A 25,930-nucleotide genomic window follows, 5' to 3' on the forward strand; every position below is an offset into this window, starting at 1 on the left:
CCACAAACTGGAAGATAGGATGAAATGAAATTCCATTCAAAATCTAGCAGGTGATTATTTACAACACATACATAAGCTAAAGTTTTATATAAAATTGCAAAGTATCTGTAATATACAAAGGAGTCAAAGCAAAGACGTAATTGTCTGACTTCAAGACTTACTACAACGCTGAGGCACTCTACAGTGTGCAACTTGTATACACACAGACAGGGAGGCCACACGGCGACAGACACTCTACTGGCTGTCAAGATCGTCACCAACTAAGCACAACTGGAAAGGAAGTCTTTCCAACCAAAGGTACTGGATAGACGTAGGGGAAAGGTGGCCAACAGCTGCCTTATTTCCTGCCGACACAAAGCTAGATGGAGCATCAATCTAAACTCTTGAGGGATAAAGTTTAAAGCCTCTTGAAACAAAGAGAGGGGAATATTGTCCCAGCGTTGGGCTTGTGAGTACTTCTTGAAACTGAACTTCCTGTTCAATAGAGATATTTAAAGAACAAATAGTCAAGCTATGGCCCAGGAACAATGCTGGGCAAAGGATCATACCTGTAACATATTCTATATGCATGCATATATGCAAAAGCCCAGAAGTCAACAATAAGACAATAACAACTTAGAAAAGCAGGATGTGGAAAAGATTCCCCCCCCACACACACACACACAAACCACACTGACTATGCAGAGAGCCAAATAGGACACACAAAAAGATGCCCCAATCCCAGCACTCGGGAGGCAGAGGCAGGAGGATCTCTGTGAGTTCGAGGCCAGTCTGGACTACCAAGTGAGTTCCAGGAAAGGCGCAAAGCTACACAGAGAAACCCTGTCTCGAAAAACCAAAAAAAAAAAAAAAAAAAAAAAAAAAAAAAAGATGCCCCAAGTCATTAGTCCTTGGAGAAAAGCTAATCATGATCACAATGGTCTTGACTAGGGACATCAAACATTTCCCTTACTCTGGCACACTAGCACTTTCTCACTGAGCAAAGACATTGCTTCCATGGCCAACAGCATAACCTTTGTTAGTCCAAACTATCACACTTGATATGTTTTACTTTCTGCTGCATAACACCACTCTAGGCAAGTGCTGCGGTAGCCTTATGAGGCAGCCCTACACTGCTTTGCCTGAGCCTTTCACGGAATCACCATACACACTGACCATTCCCACCGACAGCCCACAATACAAGCAGCAATCAGCCTGTCTCTTCCCTCAGCGAACAAGCTGCAATTGACAGGCCATCAGTGTCCCACACTCTGCTCTGTCATTGTGAGCGAATGGCCAGACACAGAGAATGTCAAGTCTCCAGATCCAGCATGTTTAGAGCTCTCTGTTCGCTGCAACACGGGTTTGCTAGGGGATGCAAGGCAGAGCTTCTGATGAGGCTCTCTCCCATGGCGGGAGCACTTTCCGGCCTGTTTCCAAACTAGCAATGGCATCACCCTTCAACGGGCACTCAGATGGTACCTTGAAGCAAGAAGCACCCCTTCACCCACAGGCCCTGCTGGAGTCACATGGATGAGCACAGTTCCTCTTGGTAGCCCAATCCTATCTTTCATCACTTGCTTTCTTTGGGGAAAGGATGCTTTCCCCTTTAATTCTTAATACACATTGCGTTTCCTATAGTCCAGATCACAATTCCTCTCGCTATAGGCATTCTTTCAAATGGACATGCTGAAAAGCCAGTGGATCGAGTTAAGTCAGCGAACATGGGCATTCTATACAAAGTCCAGCAAAGGCTGCAAGTCTATCTACAGAGAAGTCATTTTCTCTCTCAATAGAAGTCACATAGAGACTCTGAAACAGTCTTTACAAAAGTAAGTAATTTTTCCTCTGGCCAAGAACTTTATGGCTGGCTTAATAAAAAACTAGCTATTCCCTGGAAATGGTGTTGTCAAAACAGCTGGTTCTCAGAAGATGCGACCTAAGCAGAAAAGCCCCGCAGGCACAGAATAATCATGATGGTGTTCTCTCTCCTTGACGGCCTTCATGGTTTCCTATTTGTTATCCAGGGAGCATCATCCCTGGGCAGACAGTTCACGGATGTCCTCCAAACACAGCAAATGGCCTTCTAAAGGTGAGAGGGGAAAAGACAAGGCCTACCGCTCTTGCAGAAAACAACTAACAAAATCAAACATTGTTTGGAGGCTGAAAAACAGCCAAGTAGCAACCAGAAGCTCTTCACGGGCTCCTTATATTCCAGAGCAGAATGATCCAGCAGGGCTGCACTGAGACAAAAGATCTGAAGAGAAGACCCTAGGAAGAAGCCCAAGTCCTCATTCTCCCTCTCACACACCCGCCCTCCCTCCTCTCCACCCCCCTTACTGAAACACAGACCCGAGTCTGCTTTGCCCTTCTGTGTAAATACCAGACAGAAGACACATCCGCCCGCTTCTCCCAACCACAACTGCCTTGAGGGAGCCATCAGGAGGGTTGTAGATGCGACACTGTCCCCAGGCAGTCTGATGTGGGGTGGCATCTGCAGACCCAACGGCAGCCAAGATCCAAAGGGGACAGCATAGGGGGCAAGACAGAGCGGTTCAGAGTCCACTGCCCCCAGCTAAACTTCACAGGATCAACTGCCTTCCAAAGACAGGCGATCCCACTATGGATCAAAGGATTATTCCTGAGGCAACTATTCCAAGCTGTGTTTCTACCTCTACAAGAGTCCAAGAATCTCAAAGAATGCACTAAAGGTTGCAGAACAAAACCTTTTTTTGTTTTGGTTTGGTTTGGTTTTTTGTTTTTCAAGACAGGCCTTCTCTGTGTAGCAGCCCTGGCTGTCCTGGAACTCTCTTTGTAGACCAGGCTGGCCTCTAACTCACAGAGATCCACCTGCCTCTGCTTCCCAATTGTTGGGATTAAAGGCAGGCACCACCACTGCCCAGTTTGCAGGTCAAAATCTTAATCCCACTAGTTCATGGAGGACCAAACAGCAAGAAAGTACAAATAGTTGTTATCAGTCCACCAGGAACTAGACAGCTCTTCATCTCATCTTTAAACTTAGAGAAAATCATTCCTTGTTCTCTAGAAAAATATAAAAACCCCAGTGGGAAATGTAAGGAAGATTCTTCCCCTCCCCAAGTTCAACTGACCCCATAGTTTCCTTGCAGAATTAACAAAAGAGGGATTAATGTGACAGGAAATTAGAATATTTTAAAGGCAGGCTTGTTTCTAGCAAGTCGGCCACTCATTCAAGACTTTCGTTAACTTAGAACCAACTATGAAGAGCAGCCAAACGCTGACAAGTTAGCACTGTGCAAAAGCCACCCTCAGACCGTGATCAGAAAACAGGACAGCCTGTGTGAACAGGGGCAGCCCAGAAGTTGAAGAAGCAGTGGCAGGCTTTAGTTTTCAGACAGCAAACCCTTCATCTAGACACTCTCCTGATTTTCTTCCCAGTTCAATCCACTCTTCCTTCTCTGCTACAGTTCAGTCTCACTGCCATCTTCCACTGAGGAGCAGGGCCAAAGTCTTCCCAAGGGAGGGGAAATGGCAATGGGCACAGGATTGAGGGCCGAGATGTCTACATCAAAAGCTCATCTCCAGTAAGAGCCTACCAATGGTGTCTGTAGAGGAACAGCAACGGGAAGCAAGCGGGAGTCCAGGCAGCTGGGCAGTTCCTCTATTTAAGTCACTATCATCCTGGCTGAGAAGTTAACTGAACTAAATCTACTGAATGCTCTGCCATAAACTATCCATGCACACAGTCAAGAGCTCAGCTCCACTGTGCTAATCACACAGCATTCCACGTGTCACAAAGGCTCTCAGGAGGGACACAGACAGCAAAGACACAGCCACTGACTTCTTTATCTTTTATTTTGAGATAGGTCTTATACAGCCAGACCGCCCTCTTCCTACCTCAGCCCCGAGTCCTGGGATTATAGGAGTAGACTACCATGCCGGGCTCAGGTACTATTTTTAAATAACATTTTAAATAGAAATTGAAAGTTGCTTTCTGTAAGCACTCAAATGTGACACCACAAAAGGCAAAGTTCCTTTTGGGCAGCTTTTACTCCTTACTCAGAAAGCAGAGGACAAAGCCCCATCCGCTCTGTTTACACAATGTCTCAGGGCTAGCCCCCCCCCCCCCCCGCCCTTGAGCTTAGACATTTTTAAGAAGCACCCCGAGAGTAAAAAGGGCTGTGGCATCCAAGTCACTTTTAGGAGATCTGTGAAGGATGTCGGCAAACAGATTCGGAGAAACTATCAAAACCCCACAAAGGAGAAATACTTTCCAACTACAGGAGATATCTGAAATCCAGAGGGTAATAGTCCAAGTAACTGCACATGCAGTATGAAGGATGCAGTGGTTAATCAGAGTAGGTTCCTGCAGACTCTTTATACTGTAGCTCTGTTCTCTGAACCTGTAACTGCACATGCAGTATGAAGGATGCAGTGGTTAATCAGAGTAGGTTCCTGCAGGCTCTTTATACTGTAGCTCTGTTCTCTGAACCTGTAACTGCACATGCAGTATGAAGGATGCAGTGGTTAATCGGAGTAGGTTCCTGCAGGCTCTTTATACTGAAGCTCTGTTCTCTGAACCTGTAACTGCACATGCAGTATGAAGGATGCAGTGGTTAATCGGAGTAGGTTCCTGCAGGCTCTTTATACTGTAGCTCTGTTCTCTGAACCTGTAACTGCACATGCAGTATGAAGGATGCAGTGGTTAATCGGAGTAGGTTCCTGCAGGCTCTTTATACTGTAGCTCTGTTAAGTTCTCTGAACCTGTAACTGCACATGCAGTATGAAGGATGCAGTGGTTAATCGGAGTAGGTTCCTGCAGGCTCTTTATACTGTAGCTCTGTTAAGTTCTCTGAACCTGTTGGAACACAGCAGAAGGGAGCACAGGAGAAGAGAGTACCTCTCAGAATGGACGGGGGACAGATAAATTTCAAAATCCCAGAGGGTTGCAGACACTCAGCCCTTGACTGCTGCCACACGGCCTCTGGTGACTGACTTGCCGTCCTGTCTACATCACAGGAGCAGAGCAACTTTTCCAAAGGAAGTTACCAGCCTCTCAAGTTAGCAACCTGTCCATGTGGTGATGCCTCACCCACAGTCAGACAGATACAGACCCACGCACACACTCTCACTCACATACCCACACACACACTGAGAAATGTGCCTTAACCAAGATCACTCCCTAAACACTTGTAGAAACACAAGTTAAGCCCAGGAGGCTGAGCCCAGCTTCTCCTTGAGGAAACTCTCTTCCCTTGGTTCACAGGAGAGAAAACCACAACCAACAGAACCAGATGTTCGATGCTTGGAAGACATCAAGTACTTCAGACACCCAGGCTCTAGCCGCTTTTAGTCTCGGGACAGTCCCTCAATCACAACTGTCCCCGTCCCCAGGCTCTCCGGGACCATACTCTGAGTTCTGTGAGAAGACGTCACCAGTTGTTAATAATGGCCCTGTTTGGCTGGTAAAATGAGAGATGGTTTCCATTTTTCTGTCTCTCTGCATTTCTCATGTTTTTGCAAGCATTTATCATCTCATGCAGAAGCTATTCTAAACTCTGCCAAGAGCAGACTGTTAACTTGCTTGATGCTTTGAACAAATAAACCAGAAACTATGCTACTCTAAATGACCATCAAAATGCACGAAACGGTGTGGTGGTCCACACCTGTATCCCCAGCACTCAGGAGGCTTAGGCTCAGAAGTACCAGAAATGTGACACTAGCCTGGGCTACACCAGGTTACAGGACAGCCTTGGTTACACAGTAAGACCCTGTTGTAGCATGAATCTTAAAAGGTCTTATCAATAAAAACAAATCTGAGTGCCGGTTATTGGGGTGAATGCTGGATGATCAGAGAAGCAGAACAAGCCACAGCTTCCTTACCTTGCCAATTCCTCAACTGATCCTGTTTCCTCAGGCTGGAAGCCTCTGAGTCCCCATCCAAATGGGTCTCAGCTGAACTGCTGCTCAAAAGCCTAAAAGCTTAACCAGCCTAGTTCCTCCTCCTCACGCCTTAAATACCTTTCTCCTTTCTGCCATCACTTTCTGGGATTGAAGGCGTGTGGCTTTGAACTCACAGAGATCCAGAGGGATCTCTGCCTCTGGAATGCCAGGATTAAAGGCATGTGTGCCACCATTTTCTGGCCTCTGTATTTAGTGACTGTTCTGTTCTCTGACCCCAGATAAGCTTATTAGGGTGCACAATATTTTGGGGAACACAATATCACCACACCTGTCACAAAAAAGCAAACAGCAACAAAACCATTAAAGAACTACCACAGGAACGGACGGACGCTGGAGCCACCCTTTAGAACCAGACTCCATATGCAGGGGGATGGCCATCCACCGGCTGCACCGGCTGTAAATGGAGCCACAGCACAGTAATACAGTGAGCTCAGACATTCAGACAAAACAGAGGCAGGGCAATGTCACACACTTTTCTTCAGAGGGCTTTCCAGATTATACAAAGGCCCCCAACTCCACACACCAAGCTACCTTAATTTCTAAAATGGGGAGGGGGAGTCAGAGCATGGTAAGCCCTTCTGGGGATTACTGTTAATTCAGAAAAACTGGGAAGGCACTTGCTTCTGAAGGAGCTCAGACATCATCAATTATAACCCCCCACACATGCCTTTCTACCCACAAACTTCAGAATTCGTGGCTGATCCTTCTGCTCACTGTACTCACTAGCAAGAGACATTCACCATCACAGGAGAAGTAATTGACTCAAGTAACTCAGGGAGTATCAAGTGATGTTACATGACCACTGATGGTAAATACTGCATCCCAGTTGCTGGATGACATTCTGGCTAATGACCCAGTCATTGGCACATGTAAACTAGGGGCTGTGAGGCTGTGATTGGCTTATGGAGCTACAGAATGGCCTCTTGGCTCCTAATTATAGAAAGTGTAACTTAGAGGTTAACTGGGCACTAAACAAGTCTGCATGAGAAACAGGCCAGGTTCTTAGTGAACAGGCTCTCTTTCTAACACAGCCTAAAGCCCTAATCCAAAGGCCTCTGGGATTTCTGTGGGAAAACAAATCTCAACTAATAACACATTTTATCAAGAGTATTGACTAGCAAAAAACAGTTACTAACCAGTTTCTTAGAAACTCACTCTAAAATCTTTTAAATACAACAGATTTATTAATAACTTTAGAATTTAGACATCTGATTTTCAATAACTCCAAAATAAATGAGACAAAGTCTAACAAACAGTCTGCCCTGACTGACAAAGATAACCAACCCAACTCACGTGTGCTCAAGATAGCCAGCCGCAGACCAAGCATCAGATCGGCTTACACAGCAAATCACAGGGCAAGCCAGGCATTCCTCTACTTCCTGCCAAAAGACACATTCCTCTCCAGACACCCACCCACATATATTACAGGAGGCAAGTAAAAATGCATACACGCCAGAGTCAATCACATTACAGGTGAGTGGGGTCTTTTTGCTACAGACGGATATGCCTGCTTTCGATTGGACAGATAAGGAGGGCTTGGAAAAACTCACACAACCTCAAAGAAACCCGTAGAAAATAACCAATTAAGAGACTCTCTGTTTAAGGAGAACCTTTATCTGCCTCATCCCTGAGTGACTTACAAAAGTCTTCAACTTTCAATGATTATTTTAAGCTTGATCTAAAAGAACCGCAAGCTTCCCTTCTAACTAGGAGAGCCAAGGGGGTGGGGGTCAGAAGGAAGCACCAGACACAGCATGGCCGGGTGTGCTGCAGCCTCGGGGCCTGTGAGATGAAGCCACAAGTGAGTCATGGCAGCTCCCTTCCAGAGGCAAGGGTGGGACACTGAATGGGGGGGGGGGGGTGCCAACAGTTCCCACCTTCCTCACCTAGGAAAGGTGCAAAGACGGGTCAACCTTCTAGAACAGACCTGGGAACCAAAGCCACATTCCTCCACTTTTCCTTCTACGTTCACCGGTACACAGTGAACCTGCCATACGGCCTTCACAGTCAGACCAAGACTCCTTCGCTCAGCACCTCAGCCTCGGAACAGAGACTAGAAAACACTCTGGATGTTCTGTGTCCATTTAGATGGCTCATGTATTACTTTCCCAGACTGACGGGGCTATGGCCAAGGTGTTGCAGAGGGCAGGGCCTAATTACAGATCTGAGTCCCTGTAGAAGCTCCTCATCCCACTGTCCATGCCTGGGAGACAGAGGCAGGCGGATCTCTGTGAGTTCTATAGAAGGAGATCCAGGACAAGCACCAAAACTACACAGAGAAACCCTGTCGAGGGTGGGGGGTGGGATTCCAAGTCAACAAGTCCATCCATGGGCTAAAAAGAAAACAGAAGACACAGTTCTACAGGAAACAGTAGTACTGGTGAGCTGAATTGCCTTTAATAAAGATTTCAGTGGGTTTTCCTTAAATGCCAAAGTCATTTAAACAAGGAAATAGCCACAAGGCTTATTACAGGCTTAGGACTTAAATACCTTGGATCAAACATCCAAAACAACATCTTTATTTAGTGTGCGCGCGCGCACGAGAGAGAGAGAGAGAGAGAGAGAGAGAGAGAGAGAGAGAGAGAGGGAGGGAGGGAGGGAGGGAGGGAGGGAGGGAGGGAGGGAGGGAGGGAGGGAGGGAGGGGGGAGGGAGAGAGAGAGTGAGTTTATTTGTTTGAGAAAGAGTATCACTAGATAGTGCCAGCTGATCTAGAACTCATGGAAAACAGGCTGGCTTCAAAATTAGAGATCCAACTGCCTCTGCCTCCCGAGGGCTGCTGGGATTGAAAGTGTGCTCCACTGTGCCTTGCCTACAGTATACTGAACATTTTATGTTGCCACCAAATGCTTAAGATTTAGTGCACTTTCTTACAAACTTCATGGATTGAGTATTTCCATTTTGTACTGCAAAAATCTAACACAGGCAACCTTATCTCTTAGAAACAGTATCTACTATGTAGGCAGAGCTGGCATTGAGGATGGGATTCTCCTGCCTCAGCCTGTAGAGTGCTGGGATTGCTGGTATGTCACCCCACACCTGGCTGAAAAAGCAGCTTTTAAACGTAAGATTCTGGGTCTGGGGTTGGAAGATGTTCAGTGGGTGAAGTGTTTGCTGTGTCCACATGGAGGTCCCTGTTCAGATCCCAAGAACTCATCTGAAACCTGGCATGGTGGAAATGTGAGGACCCTGGGGGCTGCTACATCAGTAGTCTAACTGAAATGTGAAATGGTGAGTTCCAGATTCAGTAAAAGACCCTAGCTCAAAACTTAAGATGGGGCCAGGCATGGTAGCACACGTCTTTAATCTCAGCACTCAAAAGGCAGAGGCAGGCAACTCTCTGTGAGTTCAAGGGCAGCCTGGTCTACACAGAGAGTTCCAGGATACCCAAATCTACATAATAGAGACCCTGTCTCACCCCCCAACTCTCCACAAAAAAAGATGGACAGTATAGAGGATATCAACATTAATCAATCTCTCAGCTCCACACATGCATGCATGCATGAGTAGGCATGTACAGGCCAGCACATATACACAGACAGACAGACACACACACACACACACACATACACACACACACACAAACACATATAAAATGATTCTGTGTCCATGGTGATAGTGAAGGGTAGTTAGTTAGAAAAATTTTTTTTTAAAGAAACCATTCTATTACTAACAACAGAATGCATGAATGAAAAACAAAGTCCTAAAATTTAATTTCAATAAAAGACACTGATTTTCTCCCTGCACAGATAAAAGTATGGAGGGAAAAAAATGTTAGGTTGCTTTTTAGCAAATGCTAAACATTTAAATAAAATGAGCCCATGGAATAACAGGAATCCGCTTTTTATAGTCCAAAGTCTTTCTGTGACACTCTATTGGTAGAATGACAGTGATTTCTGAATGAAGGAACAGACAACTGGATTGTTCCTATTCCTGAATGCAACATTCCAAACGAGAGTGTGCCAGAAATCGTCCAACAGCATGAGAAGCTTTTTACAACACTTTTATAATACACACATCAAATGACTTACATTTTGTCAAGAATGCTAAGACACAGTGGCTAGAGAGATGACTTGAGGGTTGAGAGCTCTTGCTCTTGGCAGCTCTTGCAAAGGACCCAGGTTTGGTTTCCAGCATCCAATGGTGGCTCACAATTGGCTGTAACTCCAGTTCCAAGGAATCTGATACCCTCTTCTGGCCTCTGTGGGCACCAGGCACACATGTGGACAGACAGGCATGCAGGGAAAACACTCGTACACACAAAACTACAACAACAAAACAAAACCAACACTGAAAGAATGATACAACAGGACCTCTAAGACCCAGCACTGGGTCACCAAGGCAACAAGGACAACGAGGATCATGAGGAGGCTCCCAGTGACACAGGAGCTGTTGTGGAAGATGGCTGCAGTCGGCCTGGAGAAGTCTCTTCTACAACCACTGCCCCAACAAGAGCAGTAGGAAGACAGAGCAGTCAGTTTAGAAGGCCCGGAAGGAAGCTGTGCAGGCCAACAGCTCCTGGTGCAGTGCAGAGAAACGCTCAGATGAAGCTTGCCAAAGCCTGTGCCCCGAACACAGGGCCAAGACTACTGAAGGGAGCAGACTCCTGGGTAACAGGACCCTGTGAGATTTCAAGCCTGCACAGGATGAAAGCAGGACAGAAAGTGAGCTGAGCAGCAGACCGGGAAGCTGAGGGAAGAGCTCTGGAGGGTAAGCAAGATAAAAACTGTCACTACGTGGATTCAGACCCATTGACTAACAGAAGGCTAAAGCATGTTATAATACATCGACCGGGATGCTTACTAACACACCTTTGAAAGTGCCCCCAAGAGGAGTGGCACTATGAGGAGGTGTGGCTTTGTTGAAGTGAGTGGGGCCTTTTTGGAGAAGTATGTCACTGTGGAGGATGGCTTTGAGGTCTCACATATGCTCAAGCCACACCCAGTGTCTCAGTTTACTTCCTGCTGTCCTCGAATCAAGATGTAAGCTTCTTCTCCACTCTCAGCTACTTCTCTAGCACCATGTCTGCCTGCATGCCACCATGTCCCACCATGATGATAATGGACTAAATCTCTGAAACTAATCCACTCCAATTAAATATTTTCCTTTATAGGAGTTGCCATGGTCATGGTGTCTCTTCACAGCAATAGAAACCCTAAGACAGTGTCTATGACAGAAACCACAGCCTTACATTGACTTTGCATCTCTTCTAAACTTCCTGTACAGTCAGTGTACGGCATCTGCATTTTTTGTAAGTTAAAAAGCACACCAGTCAGGCCTGGTGGAGCACAGCTGCAATCCCAGTGGAAGGTGGAGACAGCAATATCAAGGTTCAAGGCCAGCCTCAGATACACAAGACTCATCTCAACAGAAAGCAAAAGCATATAAAATGCATGTGATACACATGTGGTAAAAGTACAAATACATGAGAATAATAAAGAGTAAAAGCAGAGTAATGGTTCCCTAGGAGCAGAGAAAGAGAGTACGCTTTTTAACTGCTTGATACGATTGTCAAAATTCTCATGTGCTCCGGAGGGATGAATGGATATTTGTTATTATCTTCCTCACACCACTTTTATATGTGAAGCAAATATAATTTTTGAAGAACAAAAACAAATGTTAAAAACATGAGCATATTTTGTTCTGGGAAAACAGAACAGGTCTACACTGCCTGCAGCCACGTTTTTCGAGAACATGGCTCATGCCTGGGGCCTAAGACCCTTTCTAGCATCCATGGCCAGCTGAGTAAGAGGCAAAAGCTTCTGGGTGAACATGAAAAAGAGAGGGAAGCTGACAGCGCTGTCTTTATTGTCACGTTTTTCCATACGCACTCACTACAGCTAACTCCTGCTGAGAGTGGAGAGGATGCCAGTCAGCACCGACACTGTGCCAGGTTACTTTAATGGTATTACTGTGCCTTGCTTTCCAATTACTCCCACATTCCCTAGGGGAAACTAATGGATTACTAAAAATAAAATGAGGATTAAGTGAATCATTCGGATGTTTTGGCTTCCAACTCAAACTGGCTTTAACACAAAGGAAATGGATTGGCTCAAATGCTGGATGTCCCAAGAAGGGACAGGCTTCAGAGCTGGTTGCCCTGGATTCTGGACTCTGTCTTCCACCCTGTGTGGCTTTCTTGCTCAGTGTGGGAGCCAGCAGTCTGAAGCCACTAGACCTCACACCAGCACACAGTGACATCCAGAGAAAGGCACAAGTTTCCCTGAGTTCTGTCCTAAGTATGAGAAGACTTTTGCCAGAAGCTCCAGGCACGCCTGCCCAAGGGTCTCAAAGCTAGAACAGGAGTGGAGGGCTATTCCTGAGACCATCTTCCCGGCTAGGCATTGCCTGAGAGTGGACGATGGAGCCAGAGTCAGTGAACCAGTTGTGGACAAGCAGCACAGGACTTCAGCTCACCAGAACCTACCTTCCAACTGCAGTCAATTTCTCAGACTCCTAAAACAGGGAACAGATGGTATATGAGAGATGGTACAGCCCTAATGCCCATTCTGCTGGCCACTACAGGAAGTAGTCCAGACAAATAATGTGTGTATAGGAACATGAAAGAAATGACTATCATGATGTATTTGTATATAAAGCTAAAAAGTCAAACCCCAGAAGATCAAGTGAACTGACCCTTTGACAAGGGGGAACTAAGTGTTTTCCTTGCTTTTATATTTCTCTCTCTGCAATCAGAAACTCAAAACATACAGCCGGGGTATAACTAAAGTGATGGTCCACTTGACTGTATGCATCTAGGAGTTCCATCCTCAGGAATTCAAACACAGGAGCCAACACTTGGCAATAAAGGACGGCATGATTACTTACTGTATACTGGTGCCATGATCGCAGACTTAAGACAGCAACATCCACACGAGCAACGTATACATAACCTGCAAACAGAAAAGAGAAGCTTTGTAAGAGCACAAGAAATGTCACTAAGACTACAATGTTCATAATCTTGACAAAGGACTTATCCTTCAAGTGGACAGGCTAGCCTTCCTGGAGGAAGCAGCATTAATTAGGTTAGATCAGAGGTGTCCACAATATTACAGCATTATAAATATTTCTAAGACCATCTGCGTCAACTGTAAATGAAACTTTTGCTTTGTTTTTTTTTGGGGGTGGGGGGGCAGAGTCTCTCTACATTGTCCTCCTGGCTGTTCTGGAACTCACTATGTAGGCCAGGATGGCCTTGAACTCAGAGACATCCTCCTCTGCCTCTGGAGTGCTGGGGTTAAAGGTGTGTGCTACTACCCCCAGCCTTGGGCTTTCATTTTTTTTTAACTTTAATTTTATTTATGTATCTGTGTCTGTGTTAAGTACACGTGCTTGTGGGTGCCTATGAAGGCCAGAAAGGGGCACTGGATCCCCTGAAGCTGGAGTTACAGGAGGTTGTGAGCTGATGTGAGTGCTGGGAACAGAATGAGTCTCTGTAAGAGCAGCAAGGGCTCCTAACTGCTGAGCTGACTCTCATGCTCTAGACCCAAATTTCAAAAACCAAAATAAGCAACACATTTCAATTGAGTAATATATCTCTGGATTTCTAAACAAAAATGGAAAAATATTAAATGGACCTCAAACATTATGTAGCTTTAAAAGAAAATTCTAAGATAAGCATGTTAGCTTGACCTCTACAACACTCAACCTATTCCTGATATAGCATAAAGTTGGATAAATCAGCTTCGATTTATTAATCTCTAAACCCAAGGATCTGAGGAAATAGTCCTGAGCAGAAAAATGCACACATCTGCTTCAACCAAGACTCTTGGACACTGGAACGGCTTTTCATAGCCACAAATGAAATATAAAAGTGCCATCCTTGCCCAGCCTGGAGATCTAGTAACAGTACAGCAGGTGCCCACCTTGGTGGCAGCAATCTGGGAGGCTGAGGCATTTGAGGCCAGCATAGGTAACATTGCAACAAACACAGGAAACATTAATGAAATCATCAAAACACAACAGCAACTCACTCTCTCAATTAAAGGGCCTTGTGACAGTTAGCTTTAATGTGAACTTTCCAGAACTGAGAATTACCTGAAAAGAAAGTTTGAATTGCACCATTGTTTAGAAGAGACTGGCTTGTGGGCACGTCTGTGGGCATGTTGTGTCTTAACTGTAAACTGGTAATGGAACACAGCCCACTGTAGGCGACAGCATCCCTGCGCAGGGAGCTCTAAACTATATAGGACAGGAAAAGGCTAGAGGAGAGGAGAAGCAGGGAGACTGGGTGCATTCATTTCTCTCTGCTCTTGAGTGTGGTGCAGAGTGGTGAGGTGTGGTGCAGTGTGGTGAGGTGTGGTGCAGTGTGGTGAGGTGTGGTGCAGTGTGGTGAGGTGTGGTGCAGTGTGGTGAGGTGTGGAGCAGTGTGGTGAGGTGTGGTGAGGTGTGGTGCAGTGTGGTGAGGTGTGGTGAGGTGCGGTGTAGTGTGGTGAGGTGCGGTGTGGTGAGGTGTGGTGCAGTGTGGTGAGGTGTGGTGCAGTGTGGTGAGGTGTGGTGAGGTGTGGAGCAGTGTGGTGAGGTGTGGAGCAGTGTGGTGAGGTGTGGAGCAGTGTGGTGAGGTGTGGAGCAGTGTGGTGAGGTGTGGTGAGGTGTGGTGTAGTGTGGTGAGGTGTGGAGCAGTGTGGTGAGGTGTGGTGAGGTGTGGTGTAGTGTGGTATAGTGTGGTGAGGTGTGGTGAGGTGTGGTGCAGTGTGGTGAGGTGTGGTGAGGTGTGGTGCAGTGTGATGCAGTGTGGTGCAATACAGTACAGTACAGTACAGTACAGTGCAGTGCAGTGCTGTGCCATCTGGCTGTGCCATGTGGTGTATCTTGTTGCATTATTAACAGTTTGTTAGCAAATAAAAAATAAAAAGTTTGCAGAGTTGTGAAAGGGAAACTGGAAGCCCCAAAATAGAAGATGAGATTTGCATCAACACACCTATCCACCACCAAAGAACTCATTCCAAATACATGAAGAATTGTCATAAATAAGACAGACAATAAAAAGACAGGCCACCAAATAGAACCTCAAAATGGCCAGTATGCATCTGGAAACACACCCAGCTTCATCCATCACTATGGAAACACAAGTAAAACTGTAATGGTATTCCACTACAAGGTATAGGTAACTGGTCATAACGGCTAAAATATGAAACTCAAGACCACATTATGTATGAGATGAAATTCCCAGAAAAAACAAAGCCACATCCGTGTTAAGGATTCCACAAGGCTGGCTGACTAATTAGAAACTTTGTGGAGAGTTGGGGTGTTACAGATACAGGGTTAGATTACTTTGGGCTGCCTTTAATCTCTCTCCTTAATGGCCACCTACTGCCCACCTCTGCCTGACCTTCCATTTGACTAGCAGGGGAAACCTTCCAGACTGTATCAAGAGGCCAGCAGCTTTTGCCAGTCCCAGGCCAAGAATGTCCTCAGACAGCACCCGAGCCTTACAAGGGAGACTCCCTCTTCTGTAAGCCCCATACCTGAGTTCTCACCAATGTATCTGAAACGTGCCTTGATTTAGCACTTTCCTTTGATCTGTAACACTCCATGAAACCGTCACCACACTGGAGCAGGTGTCCTGGGGCCACTTGAACCTGTGTTCCTAAGCCATATTCATTATTCTTTGACTCAAGAATAAACTACCTCTCCCTCCCCTTGAGGTGACAGCTGTGTCTGCATCAGCAGACATCTTAGAATGTCAACAACTTAATTCTCATGACTGCGGGTATGTGAAAACTGGAAACCTGTGTTAGTATCTAACAACACAGACTACAATAGACATCGCCCTGAGAAGCTATCCGCAAGCAATGCACACACAGGAGTCCCCAAGAAACTCTAGAAACATTCAAAGAAATAGTAATACTAATGGTCAGAACCTGGTAACAAACCACGGAACAGACACACAGTGGAGCCGTATACAGGAGGAAATCAATCAACTGACTCTGTAAACGCCCAGACAGTGTGTTAGGATTTGCTGGCCATAAGGTCCCTGTCCTGTCTTTCTATCTAGCCCTCCTTTGAAGAACAAAAGCAGCGACAGACCATATGAGTTTGTCTATCCCAGTAAAATCTGATTTACAAAACCCGACAGCCAATCTACACATGATAGTCTTGTCTGCTACAGTACAGGATGGGAGGGGGTGGACCAGAGCAATAATGCTGATGAATATCATGTCTCCCAAGCAGGCTCACACAGGAACCCAGACTCAGGGGAATACTACGTGATTCCTCTCTATGTTCAGAACAGGGAAGCTGAAGCAGGGAGCTCACAAAGGGTTCCTTGAATTTGGAGCTGTCTTCACAGGTGTTTGATGTGAGAAGATTCACTGTGGTGTCTGTCTCTGGTTCACCTGACTTCCTTCTGAACAGAAAGCAGAGCATAGCATCCCACAGTTGTTATGTCAGGAAGATGGGCCACAGTAACCAGCGGCCCTCACACACCGCTGCAGTGAAGCCTGTGTCCCCAGCAGCTTCCCCAAGTCCCCACCTGAGTCTGAAGGGGACTCTACCTCTTCCCAGCTGCACACAGCACAGGGACAGCAGGAGGTGACTGTCATACAGAGAAAAGCAGCAGGCAGGAGGGCACAGAGACCCTGAAATAAGACCCCACACTTTAACACCATTTGCTGAAGGCCATACAGGATCCAAAGCAGCACGAGCAGCTGGGAAGGTCATTGATCCTGACTCTGGCTGCAAGGAGTGACAACTTTAAAGCTCATAAGGCTTTTGAAAGACTGAAGCAAATGCATTTTCAGTAAAACAGCGTCCAGTCTACACAGGGCAGGAAATTTCGACTTTTCAAGTAAGAAACAAACCTGGCTTAGACTAGTCTTGACTTCTAAGCCTGTGTACTTTCAACAGTTTCTCTATCTTGAGTTCATCTCACCATTAAGTGTACTAATGCACGTTACCATGTTTAAACTTAATACTGTAATTTCCCAAGTGGTAAGCAAATGAGTAGGAGAGGTAGAGATTATGCAGAAGCCAGGGACCACAGACCACAGGCCTCACAGTGCAAACGACATCTCATTCCAGCGGGGTTTTATCAAGGGTGAAATGAAAAGGGGAGGAGAGCATGCCTGGAAGGGACTGAAGTCTGTTCAGTCCGCTGCAAAAGCGCACACCAGCAGGAGACTACAATACCCTGGAAGCTGGGCCAGGAGGACCAAGTCCTTGGACATCTGGGTGGACTGTGGAAGCACGGGGACTCTGACCATCTGCTGCTGTGGGATAGTCTGTATGGCAAGTGTGTTGCTGATTGGTCAATAAATAAATCACTGATTGGCCAGTGGCTAGGCAGGAAGTGTAGGCGGGACAAGGAGGAGAATAAAGCTGGGAAGTGGAAGGCTGAGTCAGAGAGACACTGCCAGCTGCCACGATGACAAACAGCATGTGAAGATGCCGGTAAGTCACGAGCCATGTGGCAAGGTATAGATTAATGGAAATGGATTAATTTAAGCTGTAAGAACAGTTAGCAAGAAGCCTGCCACGGCCATACAGTTTGTAACCAATACAAGTCTCTGTGTTTACTTGGTCAGGTCTGACGGCTGTGGGACTGGCAGATGAAAGAGATTTGCCCTGACTGTGGGCCAGGCAGGAAAACTCTAGCTACAATCTGCTACCCTTCCTTGCAGCAAGCCTTCCACTGAAGCAGAAGACTTCCACTGCAGAGCTGTCATCCTCCTCCGTGTGTCTCCCTCCCTCCCCAGCCCTATGCCCCCCACCTCCCGGAATGCTCCTATCTCCAGAAAGACAAAGACACTAAGATCTGAGGAAGCTGGCTAAGTGGACCACGCCCAAGTTATTACCACTGCATCCCATTTCCTTTGACCTCGTTTCTTCTGAAGGATTCAGGGACACAGGAAACTTGTATTAAATACAGCTGTATGTGTTTCTCTTGTTTATCTACCTTTCAGTATAGGAGCCTGAGCCATGAACATCGCAGCTGGTAGGAAAAAGCAATGTGTCTCCCAACAACAAAAACAGAAATGTTCAGAGTAGTGTGACCCCTGGCAGCTAAAAACTAGAGCCGGCTGTAATGTGTCCCCACATCAGGAAGACAAAAACAATGCAGGAATTCCATACTAGAATACAGTGACAGAGGAGGAAAGAGCACAGCCGCTTTCGGTCACTGCGGACATCTGATCTCACGGTCACATGGTTCATTCATTCAGTTTAACCCTCGACTACCTTACTTCTGCTGCTGTCAATTACTGCCACTGTTAATATGCTAACTCAGTCTGCCGGAACTGGACAGTAAAAACTTCAAGACAGCCCATGGGTCATTTTAACACAATTCTATCATTTTCAAATCATTTCCTTACTTCCTGAAATCATGTTTCAAAGCTGCCTTCAGTACTCATCTGTACTTTCCAACCTTGACAGCACACATTTCTCCAAAAGGGTTCCTTTCCCCAAGAACGGCATTTACAAATAAAAATCCAGCTGCAGGTGCAGTTATTGCTACTGAATACTTCTGGGCATGCTCACTGATGGAGAGAGAGGCCACGTATGCATCTGTGCTTTCTCATGCATTTATATTTCTATTCTATTCACCAATCTGTCACCTATTGTCCATCTGTCAGTCTATCATCCATCCATTATCTGTCAATCATCTATCACCTATCTATCATCTATCAGTTAGTTATAGCTACCTATCTGCCTATCTTCTATCTACCTATCTGTCATAATAACCACAGCTGTTTTTAGAAACTCAATAAGCTGTGTATAAATCTTACTTTATACGAAGAATACCAATTCTCCTAACAAAGCCAGGAAGACATTGGTCCTCCCTCCCAACTATTATTTACACACAGCAAGAACGTCAGATTAACGCAGAAACTGAATTATTTAATAATGGTACTTGTACACACCTGTTCATCCATGTGCAAATTAATCTGAATTCCCATTCTACCTTTTTATAAGAATAAATACCAATTTAACCTAACTTGAATGTAAAAGGCAAGATTATAAAACTTTTAGTAGACAATAAAAGATATTTTATGGTGTCATAAAATATAAACAATACAAAACGGAAAGACCACAAGTACTAATAATAAATCCACTCAACATTATTATATGACAGAATTGTTTGAGGGTGACATGATAAAAATAACAAGTCATAAGCAACACCTGAGAAATGACTGCATGTGTAACTCCTAAACATGGAGGAGAGGCAGACAACCCAGGAGAAACCAGAAGATGCTGTGAAGAAAGGGAAACCAGGCCCTGACAGTGAGTGTCTTTCACAACTGGAGAAACTGGACAGGGTGGCAGACATTTTGCCTCATAGTTGCAAAAACTGGAGTTCAAAGCTGAAACATTACCAAAAGCAAACAAACAAGAAACACCAAAAAGCAAACTAACTAGCAACCGGAGAAATATAAAAGGCACCTTTATATGCTTATCACGTGACTTAATTCTGAAAGTCAGGTGAGGGTGCCTGAAAGACGTACAACAATAGATGCTCACATACATGCTCCTGCGCACAAAGGTGCAGACACGTGGGACAGACTCCTGGCTCTGTCCTATCGTCCAGCAACTTCACCCTCACATTTCTGCTATGGGAAGGCAAGTGCATAAAAGCGGCAAACTACCCAAATCCCAACAGCAGAACTTCCAGAAAGCAAAGTGGATTTTAACAGTGAACTATGAAGCTGAATGTACTGTGTTAGAATCTAAAAGGACAGAGCCGTGAAATTATCATAACCTAAAAAATAAAAGAAAAATTTTAATTGTATGTTCAACGAAGGTTATGTTTTCACCAAACAAAATTAAACACAACTGAAGATCTCACTCATTATTTATTGAAGAAGATTCTTAAATTCCCGGAGTCAAGGGGCTGGAGAGATGGCTCAGAGGTTAAGAGCACTGGCTGCTCTTCCAGAGTTCCTGAGTCCAATTCCCAGCAACCACATGGTGGCTCACAACCATCTGTAATGAGATCTGGTGCCCTCTTCTGGCATGCAGTGGTAGAATGTGCAGGTAGAATACTGTATACATAATAAATAAATAAAATCTTTAAAAAAAAAATTCCCAGAGTTGGGTCACAACACTGAAGAAAGCTTCTTCCACACTTACAGGTAGGTATTAAAGGGCCAAACCACTGACTTTGTTTGTTGGCCACAAATGAGGTACAAATGCTGAATGAAACATTGTCACTCAAATGTACTACAGAAATTAGAAGAGTATAACTTCTCAAACCAAGAGAACTAGATTACAAACACACACATATACTGAGACAGGTCCCCAAATCCTCTCTGTGACCCAGAGCTCAATGTCCAGTGTGAGTTTCAGTACACAGAAAATGAACTGTTGAAACATGTCCACCAGCATTTAGAGGGACAGGCACCAATGACTGTTCAGGGTTGGCTCCAAGGATAAGGCTGGCGGTTTAAAAGCAGGGCAAGAAGAGCCACTCTGAAATGCATGAAGATCACTAAGTTTCTGCTTTGAAGAAGGCCCATGAGGTCGGGTGAACCGTGTTTGAATGAATCCTGCTGGGAGTGGAACACGCTTGCCTAAATGTAGTACTGGCAAATCCTACAACTCAGCACTTTGGACTGATCATGGCCTGAACTCAGTTATGCCAAGGGAAGCTAAGAGCCAGGCCGATCCAACCACTGTAGGCTGAAGGCCTCCTCAGTGAGGGACTCTGATGATGCCAACAGTATATCCATAAAAACCCAAGTAAAAGAAGGCTGACAGACAACCCCACAAGGCCCCTTTAAAGGGAGGACTGCACTCTACAAGGCTTCTTTAAACAGGCTATCTTTAAAAAGAAGAGAACCTCAGTCTCAGAGGAACCACAGTGACCTTCATGGACAGTGAAGGAGACACAGCAAGAGAAATCCTTCACACAAGTTAACCAACTTCAAAGAGAACTAAGGAGGAAAGCACCTGGTGTGATCGGATGCTAGCTGTCTTTCTGTGAGCCACAAGGTCTAACTGGCACAGGAGCCTGGCCACCAAGAGACTAGGTAACACTCAGTAGCCAAAAGCACACCTTAACGCAAAGGTTTCTCGGACCCTTTAAAGGGAACAGATGCTAGTAATTTGAAAGAATTATAAGCCACATATTTCAATTTGGCATCAAAGGTAGTATTTTTCTTGGGTTTAAATGACTGTATGATGGTGTTCAGAAGTGAGATGATTACGGGCCGTATTTTATACATGTGACAGTAGGTACACAATCCCAAGACAGATGGGAGTTACGCAGACACATCAGTGGCAGCCCGGGCTGAGTCACCTCTAAGTCGTCGTGTTTGCCTTCTAGCAGCAATGCTTCGAAAAGTGCAAACCCACGGCCGCAGAAGAGGTTTCCACTGCTAAGAAGAGGTGACGGCTCTGCTTAAAAAGAAGCAATTATTCAGGTTAACCAAAGGGATGAACTGTTACGGAATACACTAGAGGGTGTTTTGGCAAACCATTAGTTCTTATTCTCAAGGGTACACAGTAAGTATCAGCCAAACAGCCATTGAATTTATTAATGTGATTAGGTACAGGAATTCTCCATCTTTCTTTCAGAACACATGAATAAATCAGAAGGCAATGTTTTCTTTCCTCTCTACAGTAACAACTGTGCGTTTGGCCTGAATTCTAAATAATCAGGTTCTTTATGAAAAATTTGAAATCCAGCCAATATACAAATCTCACTAAAAATAAGCACGAAGAAACAGGCTCAAATCATAACTGCCCTGTTTACTCAAGTAGGGGGATATCTCTCAGGAAAGCTGGGTAACAGCACTGTGTATGTTCTATGGTGAGCAAAACACACAGCTGCTAAATGCTCGGGGCATGACCAGTCAGTGTGCTGGCTGAGGGTGTCAGCATCTAAAGTCTAAACCCCAGGGATTTCCTACCCAATCACACAGTGTCTTTCTACCCTGATCAGGGATGGGCTAGATATGATTGTTAGTTTCATGTATTAACTTGGCCAGCATATAGTATTCAGTTACTTGGTCAAATACTAATAAAGGATTTTTGGCAAAACTCATTAATAATGTGAGTGTCCTCGACATATGTGATATCCTTGGTTCCCAGTAGAGCAAACAGAAGAGCAGAAACCCACTAATCTAGATGTTGGGATGAAGGTGATGTTTTAGATGTGGCTAACATTGACAACAGTAAAGATTACCACAAGTTATGTGGCTGGCCCTCCTCCAATTCAATCTGCTCAAAGACCAGCAAAGGCCCCAAAGGGCAAAGGGGTCCTGCCTTCCATTTGCACCACGGCCTGCCTGAGCGGACCACCCCAAAACCTATCAAATCAATCCACATATTCCTATACAAATATGCCCTCTCATACATACAACTACTAGTTTTGTTTTTCTAACACAGCTTCACTGGTAACACTAAGTAAAAAGAAAAACTGCTTCTTTTGCTCACAACCCAACTAATTCCAGCACCCTATGTGTGAGCGTTGTCCCCACCAACCAATTCCCCAATTTTTGGCACCCAGTGGATACCCATCCCACAATTAATTCAATGCTCATCCTGTGCATTTGGCATCGGCTTAGAAATCATAAGTTCACGCTCCCACAACACTGCTCCCATTTCACACGCCACACGTGAGGCTAGTTCTCTGTACTACTGACAGGTGTGTTATATAAACTGGGGCTCCACAATCCCCTCCTAGGGTTTAGTAATTTCTTAGAATGGCTCCCGGGCTCGGGAAAGCAATTCTTCAATTACCAGCTTGTTACAAAGGGTACAAGTGAGAAAAAGCCAAATGGAAGAGATGACAGGACGCTGGGCAGAGGGAGAGAAGCATTCTCCCTATGCCTTCATTTGTTCAACAGCCCAGGAACCGTCTTCCAGGGATTTTTACAGAGGCTGGGGCTTCATCATGTAGGCTTTATGGACCAGGTGTGAGTGACTAAATCACTGGCCATGAGTGATTAGCAATCCAACCTCTACAAAGCCACATGGTTTATTCCTCCAGTAACTAGACCCGTTTTGGAGCAGATACCAGTCATCGAGTAAACATACACAAAGATCTTTATACAGACAGTTGAACTGAACTGTCTTAGACACTTGTGTTAGAAAATTCTAAGAGAGTATATGGGTACTGACTTAAGACCAATGACCCCTTATGGGAGCATGAACCTTCAAACAAATTTCCCTGGTAGAATGTAGAGGAACCAGACAGAACACAGAGCAGGTACTGGGTGACAGTGACGCCTATGAGGCCCCTGTCTTGGAGACTCCTGTGGTGTTAACCCTTAGTGGGGATGACAGGAACCCTTGGAATTAGAGAAAATGAACACTATTCAGATGGCATGGAAATAAATTTAGCTTTAGTGGACAGCTGCGTTTAGAAGGCAGGTAACCCTACATTATGGAAAATCCAATGCACCCCACCTGGCCTGCCTAACCTCTGCGCTTCTGTAATCAACAGTCAGTAAATGCTACCCTGAGAAGAGTCTTGACAACAAAGACCCTGATGACTACATACCAGAGATGAGGCATGAACTATCGGTGAGCATTCTGAGCAGTGGAGGGAAGCAGGATGCAGGCAATATGTAGGAGGGAAGAGGGTAATTAGTAGCTGGGGTGGTTAGGGTATGGGGCCGGAGAGTACCTGTTGCTCTTGCAGAGGATCTAGATTCGATTCCCAACACCCGCATGGCAGCTCACAGCCATCTGTAACTCTAGTCTGAGGGCATCCAATGTTCTCTCTCCTGACTTCTGCAGGCATCAGGCACACACATTGTCTTTGCCTTTGATTTTTTGCTCAGTAGAAAACTATTTGTCTTATAGTTTATTATGTTTAGATAAAAGTGCAGGCAAAACACTCATACACATAAAATAACCTTAAAAAGTAAAGGTTGAGAAAAAATGTTAGATAATAAAACTAACAGAATGATAGTCGGTAGAGAGAAAAACTGTAACTAGGAATGGGAAGGGAGCTGGAGAAATAGTTCTTGTATTGTAGCCCTGGCTAGCATGGAACTCACGACGTACACCAGGGGCTGGCCTCAAGCTCATAGGGACTCATCCACCTGTGATGCAATTAAAGGTGTGCACCACCACCCCAAGCTTGTTCCTATTTTCTTAAAGACACAATGACAGAAAACGTCTCCAGGAGTATACTTCACCAAGAAGGAACCCAAGTGTTGAAGTGAAAGCTCCATATACTGTCACTGGAAAAGCTGGAGGGCTCCAGCTAAACCAGAAATGAAACTACTGGACTGGAGCAGCAAATATTTATCACGGTGCTAAAAGTGATCTCTCTCCACTTCAACACTACTCAAATAAGATATGTCCTAGGACACTCTCATCTCAGCACTGCCTTGCTTCTGAAAGCCACATTTTTATTCTGTACAACATAAACACACACACACACACACACACACACACACACACACACATATGTATGTTGTAGGTTTTATTCTGAACAACATATATATAATACACACACACGTATGTATGTATGTATGTATGTATATTGTAGCTTCCCAGGGAATAAAGTCTAGCATCTCCCTGTCTTTACAACCTCCTTGTTCATGTTACTTAGGTAACTACCACAGAAGACAAAAAGGAATAAATATTTGGCATATGCAATTTCAAGCTACTTTATCTTTGATTTATAAAAATATAAAAGATGCATTTCATTAGACTACCGATCCTGTAATTAAATGATACTCATGACCCTTATTCAACAGTTTATTAATACTCATAACTGAAGAACATGAATCCTGCACACTACACAAATTTCATAGCATTCCACTGCCTGACCCTATGCTGCAGCACAGGAAAATACATCTGAGGGAGAAAAAAGACAACTAAGGCGCCACACTTTTATCTAAACATAGGAAACTATAGACAGATAAGTTTTCTACTGAGCAAAAAATCAGAGGCAAGGACAGTTACAGCAGTAAACTTAGGGCTGGAGAGATGCCTCGGTGGTTAAGAGCACCGGCTGCTCTTCCAGAGGACTCACATGCTGGTTCCTAGCAGTCACATGGTGACTCACAACCACCTGTAACTCCAGATATCCTTTCCAAATCAAGATTCTGGAAGTACCCAAGCTGAAAGTGTGTGTACTACAGGTAAGCAGCCAGGACCAAAGTAGCATTCTCAAGGCAGGGGTAAGATCCTCACCTCCGAGGGCTGTGGCATCATGCTCCTACCTGGTCCTCAGAAAGGCGAAGAGGTATTCTGGCATTTTGGCAAGGCGGCAAGAACCCCCACAACCACATCAAACCCTATATTCACTCCAAGGGCAAAAATTTGAGCGTGTCAGAGGCCAAAGGGCCAGGCACAGCTACAAAAACTAACCCTGGAGCTTACTGTTACTTTAAAAAAAACAAAAAAACAAAAAACTTGGATATTGAAAAAAATTGTTAATAAGGAAATTAAACTATCAACTAATAAATTTAATATATTCCTCCCCCAAGACTATTAGAAATTGCATTGTGAAATCAGCTTTTTAAATTGCCATGGCCCCTCTCCCCCATAACTAACTTCTAAGTGTGACCAAGTGATTTAACAATAAAACTTAGTAACTCTCATGCCGGGCGGTGGTGGCGCCTGCCTTTAGTCCCAGCACTCGGGAGGCAGAGCCAGGTGGATCTCTGCGAGTTCGAGGCCAGCCTGGGCTACAGAGCGAGTTCCAGGAAAGGCGCAAAGCTACACAGAGAAACCCTGTCTTGAAAAACCAAAAAAAAAAAAAAAACTTAGTAACTCTCAATATATACACATGGGTTCAACATCAAAGCCAAGTTAAGAATTGTCAGAAAACCATCTAGCTCTACAGCTTTATAATTTATTTTTGCGTACACTGCTCTTAGGATAAAATCAGCCTATCAAACATGTAAGTCTGGATCTCCTCTTTCTAATTAACATTCTATACATTATCTGAAGCTAAACTTAGACAAAGTCCATCACACTGACATATATTAAGGAGGTCAGAGGCACGACAGTTAAAAATTTCAAGATCATTTTGTAATAAATTACAATTTTGCCCTATATGAAAAAAAAGTATGCAATAAAATTTAAATTTTCTGGTGTGTGTTTAAC

The 25,930-nt window shown here is 44.8% G+C and overlaps 1 protein-coding gene across 11 annotated transcripts in view; it reads right to left on the minus strand.

Moving 5' to 3' along the window:
* The window catches only part of Sipa1l1 (signal induced proliferation associated 1 like 1), a 306,912-nt gene that overhangs the window by 142,431 nt on the left and 138,551 nt on the right, over positions 1 to 25,930 (minus strand). For all 11 annotated transcript variants that reach the window (XM_052739397.1, XM_052739386.1, XM_052739390.1 and 8 more), the window contains one exon: positions 12,749 to 12,813. The gene's annotated coding sequence lies outside the window, so the exon portion shown is untranslated. The remainder of the gene's footprint in view (positions 1 to 12,748; positions 12,814 to 25,930) is intronic.

Source organism: Peromyscus californicus, unplaced genomic scaffold (genome assembly GCF_007827085.1).
Source record: "Peromyscus californicus insignis strain IS unplaced genomic scaffold, ASM782708v3 Scaffold_15__1_contigs__length_86483966, whole genome shotgun sequence".
Classification (NCBI taxonomy): Eukaryota; Metazoa; Chordata; class Mammalia; order Rodentia; family Cricetidae; genus Peromyscus; species Peromyscus californicus.